Source organism: Saccostrea echinata, unplaced genomic scaffold (assembly GCF_033153115.1).
Source record: "Saccostrea echinata isolate AGI-Se365-2 ecotype Australia unplaced genomic scaffold, CSIRO_AGI_Sech_v1 ptg000043l, whole genome shotgun sequence".
Lineage (NCBI taxonomy): Eukaryota > Metazoa > Mollusca > Bivalvia > Ostreida > Ostreidae > Saccostrea > Saccostrea echinata.
The window spans coordinates 4,160,652-4,175,306 of NW_026889792.1; the positions used below are offsets into that span (position 1 = coordinate 4,160,652).

The 14,655-nt window shown below is 34.2% G+C and overlaps 1 pseudogene; it reads left to right on the forward strand.

Annotated features, from left to right (window-relative positions):
* Positions 1–6,314: 6,314 nt before the first annotated feature.
* Positions 6,315–9,501, forward strand: LOC133201237 (acyl-coenzyme A amino acid N-acyltransferase 2-like; annotated as a pseudogene).
* Positions 9,502–14,655: the final 5,154 nt, after the last annotated feature.

The window sequence follows — 14,655 nt, forward strand, 5'->3', positions numbered from 1 at the left end:
TAAAATGAAAGTACTTAGAAAAACAACGCAATTATACTGATCATGAAAATATAAAGGAAATGTGGACAAAATATGAAGACATTCTGTTATAAATATTTTAATCTTTGGTCTTTTTGTGCATTTAATAATAATTTTAACTGACAAATATTGTTAGACAGCTTATAAGCATTATTCCGTGCAAGTACAGTCAAACCTCGTTATCTCGAACTCAATGGAACCGAGAAAAATCTTTAACCTGACGATTCGAGATATCCAGGGTAAAATATTTAAAGAAGGGATTTGGGACTTCCAAACCAATTCGATATATCCATGGTATTCGAGATATCAATGTTCGAGATACCGACTGTGTATTGTTTTAGTGCATGTTCATTGCTTTAAAATTTTTCATCGGAAAACATTTTACCGTACCCCTACCTCTGCATTATAGATATTAAAAATAACATTATAAATATTAATAATAATAATTTGAAAAAGTTGAATTATCCTAACAGAGTAATGGAAGATAAATTGATAGCCATTCTGAATTGATAAAAAAACTAGAAATATGTCCATAGGACATGAATGCCCCGCCGAGGGTATATTAGTAATGCAACATTTTAACACAAATTGAGAAAAGTGAGGTCAAGGTCAAAGGAAAGGTCAAGGTGAAAATATTGATGCAGTTGAATAGCTTACATTAGTATGTATCAGCATATGAATTTTGACACAAATTTAAGAAAAGTGAGGTCAAGGTCAAATGAAAGGTCAAGGTAAAAAAAAAATGTTTATGCAGTTGAAAGGTTACATCGGTATGTATTAGCACATGAAGTTTGATAAAAGTATTATGAATGGTTTTAAAACTAAGCTAAACACTAATTAAAGAAAAGTGAGGTCAAGGTCAAAGGAAAGGTCAAAGTCAAAAAATATTGATGCAGTTGAATAGCTTTTATCAGTATGTATCAGCATATAAAGTTTGACACTAAAGTTTAACACTAAAGTGAGGTCAAGGTCAAAGGAAAGGTCAAGCTCAAAAAATGTTGATGCAGTTGAATAGCTCTCATCAGTATGTATCAGCATATGAAGTTTGATAACACTATCTTGAATGGTATCTTAAAAACTGAGCTAAAAACTTATTTAAGAAAAGTGAGGTCAAGGTCAAAGGAAAAGTCAAGGTAAAAAATATTGATGCAGTTGAATAGCTCTCATCAGTATGTAACAGCATATGAAGTTTGTAAAAAATTCTTGAATGGTTTCATTAAAACTGAGGTAAACACTAATTTAAGAAAAGTGAGGTCAAGGTCAAATGGAAGGTCAAGGTCAAAAATTGTTGATGCAGTTGAATAACTTACATCAATATGTATCAACATATGAAGTTTGATTACACTATCTTGAATGGTATCTTTAAAACTGAGCTAAACACTAATTTAAGAAAAGTGAGGTCAAGGTCAAAAAAGGTCAAGGTCAAAAAATGTTGATGTAGTTGAATAGCTCTCATCAGTATGTATCAGCATATGAAGTTTGATAACACTATCTTGAATGGTATCTTTAAAACTGAGCTAAAAACTTATTTAAGAAAAGTGAGGTCAAGGTCAAAGGAAAGGTCAAGGTCAAAAAATGTTGATGCAGTTGCATAGCTCTCATCAATATCTATCAGCATATGAAGTTTGATAAAAATATCTTGGATAGTTTCTTTGAAACTGAGCTTTGAATAGAGCTAAACGCAAAGTGTGACGGAAGGACAGAAGGACAGAAGGACGGAAGACGGACATGACAAACACTATATGCCCCGGCCATATTCATGGCGGGGCATAAAAATTAATCCTGGCATATTGAATATGCCGGTATACAATAGGAACCCCCCCCCCCCCCCGCCGGTAAAAAATGGATATAAGTATGAATATGCAGGAGGATTTTAAAATCAGAAAATATTCAGCACAATATATTTCAATTTTGTTGATGATAGAAGAACACTGTTTCAAAACTGTTCACTGTTCAAAAATGTGCATATCTTAGAATACATTCAATTACATTTTTATGATAAACCTACCCCCCCCCCCCCCGAGAGAGAGAGAGAGAGAGAGAGAGAGAGAGAGAGAGAGAGAGAGAATAAAAAAGGCGAACGGAAACAAAACCATTTAATGTTTTCCAGAAAGTACAGAACCTTCGGTATCCGGGAAAAGGGTGGATCCATCCTTCTTTCGAACAGGAAAAAAGAACAACAACAAAAACAAAAAACAAACAAACAAACAAAAACAACCCACACTTATAGCAGATAATCAAAATGGTTTTTAAGCATATCACTGAAAAGGGAGTCATAAAACTATCTCTTGATCTCTTTAAGATATTATAATTAAGAAATCAATTTAATTTTTGAGAATTCATGAGGACATGAACTATGACGGTTCAAGTCAGCATATTTCATGAAGCGCGTTAGCAGGTGTGAAGCGTTGTACTTCATGTACCTCATGAATTCTCAAAAATTAAATTCATATCTTATATTTACATTATTTTTCTGATGACTTGCTAGATTTTGTGTCATTCAACTATCATTTTTGAAAAAAAAGTTTGCACTTCTTTTTGACTTCAATCACATCACAATAGAAATATTTTTACTCATCCCACGGTAGTTCATGAGAACATGAACTTCTAATCTGGAAAGAATCTAAAGGAAAAAATATTTGGAAATGTAAATAAATACTAATAAAAGGGTGTAAATGGGATGGCATTGGGGATATGAACTGCCTAAACAATTATCTGATGGACCCCTCCCTACCCTCAGTGGAGAATGCGGGATTTTTGAAAAGGGGCGCCCGACCAGTTGTGGGTTGGGATGCAAGCTCAGGGGCAACACCAAAATCAAAGTACTGAAAGTATTCATGAGAGTTGAAAATTGTATACAAGGAGTAGGGGTCTAGTGACGAAATGTTTCCATGCTTTTAAATACAAATCAATTAGAGATTTGATAGAGATACAACATCAAACATAAGAAATAATTTCAAAAGCATTTGAATCACGGGGCCCATGGGTCAAAATACTCACCTGAGTAACTTATATCTTTAACTCTGCTGTTTTTATTCAGATTTTCAAAAAAAAAAAAAAACAAAAAAAAAAAAAAAAAAACACCTCTTGATATTCCCATGAAAAAATGTGTCAGCATGAATTAATAAGGCAATATTTTAACTCCGAGGGGTCTCTAAATCCACAAAACATGGATATGCTTCAATATCAATATGATTAACAATGCCTTGTAGTTATGAAGAGTTTTTTTTTTTCCAGTTCACATGCATTCAACTTTAATCTAAGCTGTAGCCAATTCTAACCTAGGATTCCTAATTAAAAAAAAAACAAGCTGAATCCTCAAAACTTCGAAATGTCTGGGTTCTACTGCAGTAAGTTTTCTAAAACCAAAAGTAAATTAGGAAATCATTTTGAAAGGATATATGAATGGGTACAACATTCACTAACATGCTGATACAGCTTATCCTCATTTCTTTAAAATAAAATCTATATCAGCTGGGGTTCATTCTTTTTTCACTTCCCTTACATTGACATACTTGCATTTGAAACACACTAACTTCCTCTTCTCCCTTCTGAAAATGTAAAATTGATGCAAAAAATATAATTGTTTGTAGATTTTTTTTTACTTAATATTCCATTGAACATATCTTTTTTTTTTATCTCCCTAACTCACTGGGTGTTTTTTATCCCACATTTTATCCTACATTTTATCTCAAGAAATTAAGTATAAATGGATGCACAGCTCCAGTTTTTTCCAAGCACGAACGAATAAACTCTCTTGTTCGCAGAAATTCCCATACTAAAATATTAACTGTAATGAAGGGGAAACTTCAGGGTACTGTACAACAGTATATTCGAGATGTGGTGTAAATCAGATGTGGATATTAAAAAATTTCAAGAAATTAAGTTTTAGAAAATTTGAAAATTACAAAATTTTACTAAAATCAATAACATCAAAACGTACGTCTTTTCAACACTTTATACAACATTTCCCACGATAAATTTAAGTCCAGTCATCTTGATATCATAGAAAGGTGCTTTTTCAATAAAAAATGGAACTCGTAAATATACTTACCTTGTTATTAGTCACTGCAAAATTATTTTGTTCAAAAACATTCTCATTGTACACACAAGGACTCTGATGTTGATATTATAAAGATGCTTGAGTTTCTGATTGACAATATCTATCTATAATTCCAATCTTAATTTTATCTATTGATTCCCTGTGTTTTGATTGGACGAGAACAAATTCAAGAAAAAGTTTACACATCGATAAATTCTCAATCAGAACTACTTTATTGACCTAGATTTTATTGTAAAAAAAAAAAAATCAAACAAATTGTTAGGCCTACTTCTATTCTGTGTTTTAGCTAAACAATTACGGAAACTTGAAATTAAAACAAAACTAACGACATACAGGATTGACAGACGGGAATATTATGTTTATGTTACCGTCAGATCACGATTGTGAAGTCATATTGTCGACGTTCATAATAGGCCTACAAAACAAATCAGCTCAGTTCTCGGTAGCGCTGTGATAGGAAAGAGAAACGTACCTTAGACTCTTGCCTTATTAGCATCAAATTCATTTTTCTACATCCTATATTCTGTCCCGTCTTTGAACAAACCAGAGCAAATCAGGGTTGTCGTCGGTCTGCTACTTTCGTTTTAGAGCGTCTGTCGTTATATTGTCAACATGGCCTATATGCATGGTCAAGGACGAATTCTTTTGAAGTGTACTCGTATTTACGATATTTGTTGACTTAAACAATATTCTAAGAGTTTTTATAAGCTTATTTTATTAAATGTTTTGACAATTAAAGTTGAATTTATCGACGTTCATCTCGATTGCGACATAAAGTATTCCTACGCTGTACATAACAGATTGTATGGAGGCTTCAAAGAGAAATAATTTTAAAACTTCGTAATTGGAATTATAAGAATTAAACGTTCTTTTTTTCAGAATTTATCGATGTGTAAACTCATGCCTTTGTACTCACAAACTTCACATAAAAGTGCTTCGCACTTTTATTCAGTTTGTGAGTACAAAGGCATGAGTTTACACATCGATAAATTCTGAAAAAAGAACGTTTAATCCTATAATGTAGTCTTTGGAAAGCAGGTCGTCAACAATTTGTTGGAATTTCCATGGGTACCAATTACACCCCGTTATTAGTAGGCCCTTTTTTTTGTATTCATATGAAGCAGAGTAAAATCTTAAGGAGGCTTTTTATACCCACAGATTATTTCATATTTCATGACAGCATCACTTATTCAATTTATTTCAAGTATTCCATGCAAATAGATATTTCTTTTTTCTGATGTTGTTTAATGTTCTATTTCAAGATTTTTTTATCAATAGATCAGTCCAGTGATGGATATCTTCTTCCGGCATGTAAAGAAAATGACAACACTTCATAATAATATTCAATATCATCTTTATAAAATTAATTTCCCCCAAACAACAAGCAATATACACTTTTCCCCTGCATTTGGGTGTTTATGTCTCCCTGTTGATTCGATACCAAGAGCATACTCTAGGTGCGATCAAGTTTTAAAACGAGGCAAGCTATTTACCAACAAATTGATGAAACAGGGATATCAAAAGCCTCTTTTGAAGTCATCATTTCAAGTTCTATGGTCGATACAATGACCTTATCAGCAGACACAATCTATTATTAGGTCAAATGCTGACTGACGTTTTTCATACTAATTGTTAGGCTATTATTTAAACACTGCAATTTTTTCCGCTTACCCGATCCTGACAAGGAGCATACGGCGGTCGTGATCGGTCGACAGGGGATGCTTTCTCCTCCATCGCACCTGATCCTCCCTCTGATGTTCTTAGAGGTCCGTGTTTGCTCTACTCCCGATTTGTATTCTTTAAATGGACTCTGAGCTTGAATACTGTTCGTTATCTCCATATTTCATCTAGATTATTGTTGTAGTTAATTACATAGAATTAAAAGGAATTTTCAAACTTTTATTTAAAATTACATGCAATTATAGACCGCTAAAAACAGATTCATGATATCTATTGATACGCCGGAAGTGTGCATGTAAATGCACGGAGAGTACATGTTTACGACAATCAATGAATAAACTTAAATTGAAAAGTGGGGCATTTTTTTTATGATAAGAATAAAGACAAAGTACAGATTAAATATATCTGTAGATGTACGTGTATTATCGTAATATTGTTTAATTATATACTTGTATAACGCATCCTGTATAATATACATGTATCTTCTCTTGGAATTTTCCTAGCCTTGTGTACGGAGACCTAGCCGTTACAGACAAAGGTTTAAAGTAACAACATGTCTGGAGTAAAAATAATTGTGGACCCAATGGAAGCTCTAGTTGATGAGAGAGTTCATATTGAAGTGGAGGGTCTACCCCAAAATAAACCCGTTACTATTAAAGCCTCATTTCAGGAGGAAGGTCAGAGATTCTGTTCCTATGGATGCTTTACCTCAACACAGGGAGGTCACGTGATGGTGGAGAGGCAGGCTCCGGTACAAGGAACGTACACAGGTTCGTAGCACTTTAATACGGAATGTTCCAATGATGATACCATAAGGAATGTAGATAATTTAAAAGTTGAATGCTAATAGAAAATAATATGCATATACTTTTTGACAAGTTTTTGATTACGCATTTTAAAAAAAAAACAAAACATTAATCCATAATATACGTATTGAAAATGTATTAGAGGTATACTACGATCTCAAAATTAAGACTTTTTGATAAAAGCGTCTTAGACTTTGATCCGCTTTTCAATTATATTTTTTATTTATTAAACCACTGCATGCAATAGGACTGCATTTATATAGGTGTAGAGCCTATGGGGTTATTTTGGAGTATGAAGCCGGAACCTTCCCAGAGACAACAAATAAGATTCCTGAAGAGAAATGTCACAACACCCATAATTGTGACACTTGCTGTACTTGAAGGACACCTGTGCTGGGATGAGCTCTTTGATCCGCCCACTAAAAACCTTTAGCCATATCGAAAGTTTACAGATGGTACAAACACAAGAGTGTTCGAAGAGAAAGAGTGAGGGAAGGAAATATAAGGGGTGTGCTTTTCACTCCTTCAGGTATCTCATGTGATTTATTATGTTTTTTATTACACACACACACATTCATAAACTGAAACCATGTATTTTTTCTGTACCATGATCAACTGATGCAATAATATCAAGTCGTCCTCTTAATGAAAACTTGAAAAATTCCAGAGTTCGTTTAAAGAAGAAAAACTGAAATGATATTTCTTTAATCATAACAGGGTCTGGACCGTTTCCCGGTGTAATTGACCTGTAATGATGTTTCTTTAATCATTACAGGGCCTGGGCCGTTTCTCGGTGTAATTGACCTGTTCAGTAGCGGAGGAAGTCTGTTTGAACACAGAGGAGCTCTGCTGGCTTCTAGGGGATTCTGTGTTCTCTCTTTGGCATTCTTCGCTTACGATGATTTACCTAAATTCCTGACCGATGTCACTTTAGATTATTTCATAGTAAGCTATACAGCTGAAAGTATTATTAATTTTTGGGAATGCTTTGAAGGGGCATCAGTTGTAAAAGTGATGACAACCAAGTTTCTCTCATGTGCGTAGGAATATTATGATAATACTCCTTTCAAATAATGACCAATGAAAATATTTAGTTCGTACAAAAACAAGAGAAACCGTATTGTAATGCATTTTAACACTATGTTAAATAATCGCTTTAAGTGTAAAATAAAATACAAGGAGCATTTATTTACTTGCAAGCCAATAATCATCCAAACAACAAAAAGAAGAAAGTTGAGGCTAAAAGGTGTTTGAAGTCATTAAATACTGTTTACATTAAAGAAGTATATAAGCTGGAACAACTTTCAAAGAATCAAATTGTTGAAAAAAGACAGGCAATGCCGTATGATTATTATTTAGAGACAGTGATTTATATTCCTTTTAAATTTACGAGAGTGCAGAATGGTTCAGTAGATTACCGGTAGTGATGTCATCAGGTGTAGGGGTCCTATCACTGTCAAAAGCGGAGAATACGCTCTAGAAAATAATGGTTCGAAATTCCTCTAAGGTACTGAAATGTTACTGAAATGTTACTAGTACTGCGGGATTACATGTTGGGAAAATAAAAAATGTCTAAAACTGTTCGATTTCAATAGAATTCATGAAACTTTTAGATGTGGTGCATTGGTTATCATTTTCTTTGAAAGGTAAATTGTAAATGCTAAAGTTATAGATATGAATATTTTTCATCGTACAGGTGAAAGCAGTAGTCCTTGTGAACGCTGTTCCCTTCTGCTCAGACGTGCCTATGAAATACAGCAAAGGCGACATACAATGCACCGAGTATGCAGATTTCTGCTTAAACTTATTTCAAGGATTTCCTCATGCAGTTTTCTAAAAAATTTTCTTCGTTACAAATTTGATACACTTATGAACTATATTAAGGCAAGATAAAATTTTTTTTTCTTCAGATTTTTATTAAAGGAAGTTAAGTTCACACCCTATGGAATGGATACAACAGGATGTCTGAAGCCTTCTGACGATATCTACAGCAAGGTAAGATCAATGACTGGGTTCATGATTTGGGACTCACTCTGTAGTGCCCTTAATATAGTGATAAGTGTGTCATTGGTGTAGCTGTCCGTCCGTTTTCACTTGTTAGGATTATACCCCCCACCCCCACCCCCGGTTGCCATTCAAGGTCATAATAAATCTCTGTATAAAATCCTTGACCAGGTCAATTTCTCTCTCCTTGGTCCTATGTGACTCTTCCATAGAGTGTCCTTTGGATAAGAATGTACACTGACCTTGAACCAAGATTCTAGATCAAAGGTCAAGATCAAATCAGATTTCTTCGGAGTTCCTTGGTCCAGTCTGGCTCTTAGTTCAGTTATATATTGCTTATAAGTAGAGAGTGTACAGTGACTTTGATCCAATTTTCTTGTCTGGAACAAATATTCTCTTCACTTGTTCCTATCTGGCTTATACCTCACCCATACAGTGCCTTTGATCTCTGAGTGAAAAAAAAAATCTCTCCATTTGGTCCCATCTGGCTCATACCTCACCAAAAGAGTGCCCTTAAGTGTATGAGAAAGTAAAAGGTAAACTATTTTGCAAGTCCTTTTCATTAGACCTAAAGTTCTTTACTTAAAATTGGACCCTTTGAGATGGTCACCATCTCAGTAATATCTAGGTAGTATTATTTTTACCTGTATAACTAAAGATGAAATCAGATTCTAGATATATGATTTATCACCACAGGTATGGACCACACCTGCCTCCGTGCTGTGCATTGTGGGAGAAGATGACCGTGCTCTAAATCCAAAACTTACTGAGAGATTTATGGAACTTGTACCAAAAGAACACAAACATCGATTCCAGATGATTAAGTATCCTGGGATAGGGCACCTAATAGAACCTCCTCACATACCACACTGTGGATCCTCCCGACACAATCTCTTTGGTAAGATGACATCACAGAGACTCAACAAATAACATTATACATTTATTGCATGATTGTGAGGGAATAATGAAGATTTATTCAGCCCGAGGGGAATATGATATTTCTTGGCTGAATAAATCTTTATGTTTCCCGAACATTCATGCAATAAATTGTTTATTATATCGAAACAAGCAAAAACTTTAAAAATAAACATAAACTTTCACATTCGGCACCGCTCTCAATTCGCTCTTAATTTAAATTTAATATATTACTGAAAGAATTTAGAGAAGTTGTGACGTGAACCAGGCTACTACTCTCTGGAGTTTTCGTTCAACAAACGATAACTATTGCGGAAAAATGCACTAGGTCTCCGAAGAGGTTGAATATGATGAAAAGCATGACGACGACAGGGAAATATGAAGTTTTATGGCCCTGTCACGTGATAATCTAGAACCAATCAGATAACGCTTTGTATAGAATAATTATAACTAGTTATAATTGTAACGGGGACCGTTACAGATGTTCTCCAAACGCTCCCCAACTCCGTTTTGGTGACTTTTTTCCTGTAAGCTTCATTAAATAAGGCAATGAAGTATATTGGTCATTTTTTGCATTTCACGCGCGCGCACGTGCATGCATGTGCAGAATGACCAAGTCATCCCGTCTATACTATATATGCATCTTTATATTCTCAGTATCAAAACATTTCATCAAAAAATATATAAGTTCCGGCTAAATCAAGCATATTGGTCATCTTAGCATTGCGCGCACGCGCACATGCATGCATGTTCATAATGACCATGCCATTTTGTGTACACTTATAATATGTCTGTTAATTCATAGTATCAAAGCTTTTCATCAAAAAATATAAAAGTTACGGCTATATTAAGTATATTGGTCATTTAACACATTGCACGCGCGCGCATGTGCATTCATGTGCATCATGGCCAAATCATCTTGTCTACACTTTTAATATATATATATATATATTCTTAATATCAAAGCTTTTCATCAAAAAATATAAAAATTACGGCTATATTAATTATATTAGTCATTTAACACATTGCACGCGCGCGCACGTGCATGCATATGCATGCATGTGCATGATGACCATCTCATCTTGTCTACTCTTTCTATATATATAAATATTTTGAGTATCAAAGCATTTCATCAAAAAGTATAAAAGTTACGATATAATCAAGTAAATTGGTCTTTTTACGCTTTGCGCGTGCGCGCACGCGCATGCATGTGCATGTTGACCATGTCATCTTGTTCACACTTTTAATATATCCTTATATTCTGAGTATCAAAGCATTTCACCAAAAAATATAAAAATTACAGCTATATCAAGTATATTGGTCATTTTACCCATTGCACGCGCACGCACGTGCATGCACGTGCGCGCAAAATGACCTTTGTTCCGCAAATCTACATAACATGCCTATTAACCCTAAAAAGGTTTTAACTCAATTGGTTGAGCAGTTTCCGAGAACACTCGCGGACAAAAAAGTACCGGAGAAGAAATAAGAAGAAAAAAGAATAATAACTAGATGAGATCTCGTTGCGAGCAACGAGTAGGTCTTCCGTCCGATTTTTCGATGAGATGAGATGTGATTTTGATTAAGTTTTCGTTAAAAGATAATGATATAAAGATTTCCCTCCTTGGATTTCATTCTTTAGATTTATATAATATATCTTGAATATCTTTCGCTCAATATTGCTTTTCAAAATGTTTCCCCTTTTTGAGATGTGAAGCGTAAAAGATTTAACATTCTGGCCACTTATGACCCCTAATTACGCAATAGAGAATCAAAATTTTACAACATATTGTTGCATATTGTTATGTTAAGCATTTTTGCTTCAGTAATTTATAACACATTCTTTATCGTTGAAGAGTTACATATTAGTCTTTTGGCACCTCTGAGCCCCTAATTTGAGGGTCAGCCCCTTTTTCTTGATATCAAATGAAAGGTCTTGTGATTTTGAAGACTTTTTGTTCAACATCTATTCAGAGATCTCTTTTTATTGTGGAGATATGCAGAATGTAATATTTAGGGGCCATCCCTCATGGGGTCGTTTGGCATAAATTGAAAGGATGCGTATTGTTTAGAATATTATTCTCACCATCTTTTGTTCAGTATTGCTTATCAAAATATTCTCCCTTTTCGAGATATAAAGCGTCAAAGATTTAGCATTCTGGCCCCTTTTGGCCCTTTATTTTGCAATATATGATCCTATTTTTATAATAGATGAAAGGCTTTTGGCCCCACTGAGCCCCTAATTTGAAGGGACAGCCTCTTTTTCTTGATATCAAATGAAAAGACTTGTGATTTTAAGCATGTTTTGCTCTACAACTATTCAGAAGTTTCTTCTCGTTTTTGAGATATGTAGAATAGAAATATTTAGGGGCCAACCTTTTAAGTCCTTAATGGGTCCGTTTTGCAAAAAATGAAAGGATGCACATTGTTTAGAACATTATTCTGAACATCTTTTGTTCAATATTGCTTATTAAAATATTTCCCCTTGCTGAGATATAGATTTAGCATTCAAGCCCCTTTTGGCCCCTTATTACGTAACACATGACCTTAAAGATTTTTGGCCCCTCTGAGCCCCTAGTTTGAGGGGTCAGCCCCATTTTCTTAATATCAAATGAAAGGCCTTATTATTATGAAGATTTTTTGTTCAACAACTATTCAGAAATTTCTTTTCGTTTTCGAGATATCTAGATTAGAAATATTTAGGGGCCACTCCTCCAAGTCCTTAATGGGGCCGTTTTACAAAAATTGAAAGGGTGCAAATTGTTTAGAACATTATTCTGAACATCTTTTGTTCAATAATGCTTATCAAAATATTTCCCCTTTCCAAGATATAAAGCATCAAAGATTTATCATTCTAGCCCCTTATGGCCCCTTATTACGTAATATGTGATCCCGATTTTATAAAACGTAGTTGCAAATTGTTAAGATAAACATTTTTGCTTCAGTAATTTATAACGAAATATTGACCGTTAAAGAGTTATGGATAAAAGACTTTTGGCCCCTGTGAACCCTTAATAGGAGGGGTCAGCCCTTTTCTTTGATATTAAATAAAAGCTCTTATCATTTTGCACAACTTTTGTTATATATGTTTTAACAAAATGTTTACAGGTATAAAGATATAAAAGAAAACGTGTCAATTTTTGCGAGATGCTTATGAGCCTATTTTTCGCGCCCAGGCGAGCTTCAGCGCCTTTTGCGCTGGGAAGATATAGACTCAAAAAAGCACATCTACAATCCTTCCTCTATCTTCACTGAGAATCTCAACTCAATATCTTTAAGCGTTTAGGAGTGATTGCCAGGACAAGCCGACCCTCTGAAAATCAGAAAATCGTCCATATCTCACGACCGGAAGTGACGTCATCAATATAAAAAATTTCCAATAAGGTTCAGATCAATATCTATCAGATCTGAAAGTTTCGTGAAAATCGAACGAGCCGTTTCCGAAAACTCGCTTGCACAAAATCGGTAAGAAAAAAAAAGAATAATAATAATAACTAGAACCTTGTTGCCATGGCAACAAGAAGGTCTTCCGTCCCTTCTTTGTCATAAGAGAAGTTGCTTTCTCACTAAACAATATTTGTTATGTTTTACATTCCCTTTGACACCTTCACACATAAAATATGATTAAACGTTTATATTGTGAAAATTTATTTTTAGTAACCATATAGCAAAACCGTTCATTGAAATCAAGAACCGATAAGCAGAATTATGTCTCTTTGTGTAGTGTACATATTTGCCAAGTTTTACTGAAATCAGACCAAAACTGTAGGAGGAGTAGCGTTTGAAAGTATTTCACAGAAATTTCTATTTTTAGTAACCATGGCAACATCGTTCATGAAAATCGAAAACCGATAAATAGAATTATGTTTCTTAGTGTAGTCTACTTGTGTGCCAAGTTATACCAAAATCAGAGTAAAACTGTAGGAGTAGTGTTTCGGAAATATATCACAGAAATTTCTATTTTTCGTCACCATGACGACACCGTTCATCGAAATCAAAAACCGTTAGACAGAATTATTTATCTTAGTGTAGTCTACTTTGTGCCAAGTTATATTTAAATCAGACGAAAACTGTAGGAGGAGTAGCATTTTGAAAAATCGTTTAGAGACAGACAGACGGACGGACGACTGACACCTTATTATCGCATATGCTCTTCTGTCTCTCCGAGTCAGCACCACTCACACATAAGAAACTGATTGACAATTCACTGATGTATTTCGTGAAAGCATATTTTTTTTCACATAATGTTCGAGTAGTTTTATTTTGTAAATACACTGTTTATCATTAATTGACAATACCTTTTATGCTTAGCCGCTTTGAGCTCTTAATTATGATGGATCTTGCTCTAAACTAAATGTCATTAAGTTCTTTTTCTCATTTGAAATTGCTTTATGTAATTCTATTAATAATCATCATGAGAAAATAATAAATTCTACAAAAAACAAGTTGGCAAGTCTTCAATTTGTGATACAATTGCATATGTACCTAGCTACATATACATGTGTACCTCATTTATATATATCACAACTGCATATACATGTATGCATTAGTGCAAATGTCAACTGCAAACACTTTATGAAGGACTAAAAAGACACGCCGTTAATGTGACGTCAAACACCGCTGCTCTGATGTCGAAGGACATAGCCCCCCCCCCCATTTAAGAAAAAAATTATATTTTGGGCCCCCGAAAAATGAGTAAACACTCGGACATCCTGGGGATTGAATCCTGGTCGCCTGCGTGAAAATTCAACGCACTTACAATTACGCTATCGAAGACCATCGCTTAAAATTGAAAAATGATAAATATTTAGAGTCTGGGTTAATCAATTTTTTAATAAATTACATAATTAGCATTCTGGTAAGACTCTCTGTTAAAGCTGTAAATATCATAGAAAAATAATGAAAAACAAAAAAGTTCAAAAAATTGCCTTTTTTAAATCACTTCCTTTGACGACCGGAAGTGGCGACGACACACGAAATGTTTCGATCACACATCTAGAAACGACATTCTATCATACCTGAAAGTTTCAGACTCCTACCTTTAACAGTTTCTGAGAACATTCACGGACTAGATTTTTAGTGGAAAAAGTGAAAAATCGTAATAATTCCTGACCGGAAGTAATTTTTTCCAAACTTTTTCAATATTTCAAAATGGCATGAGATAACACA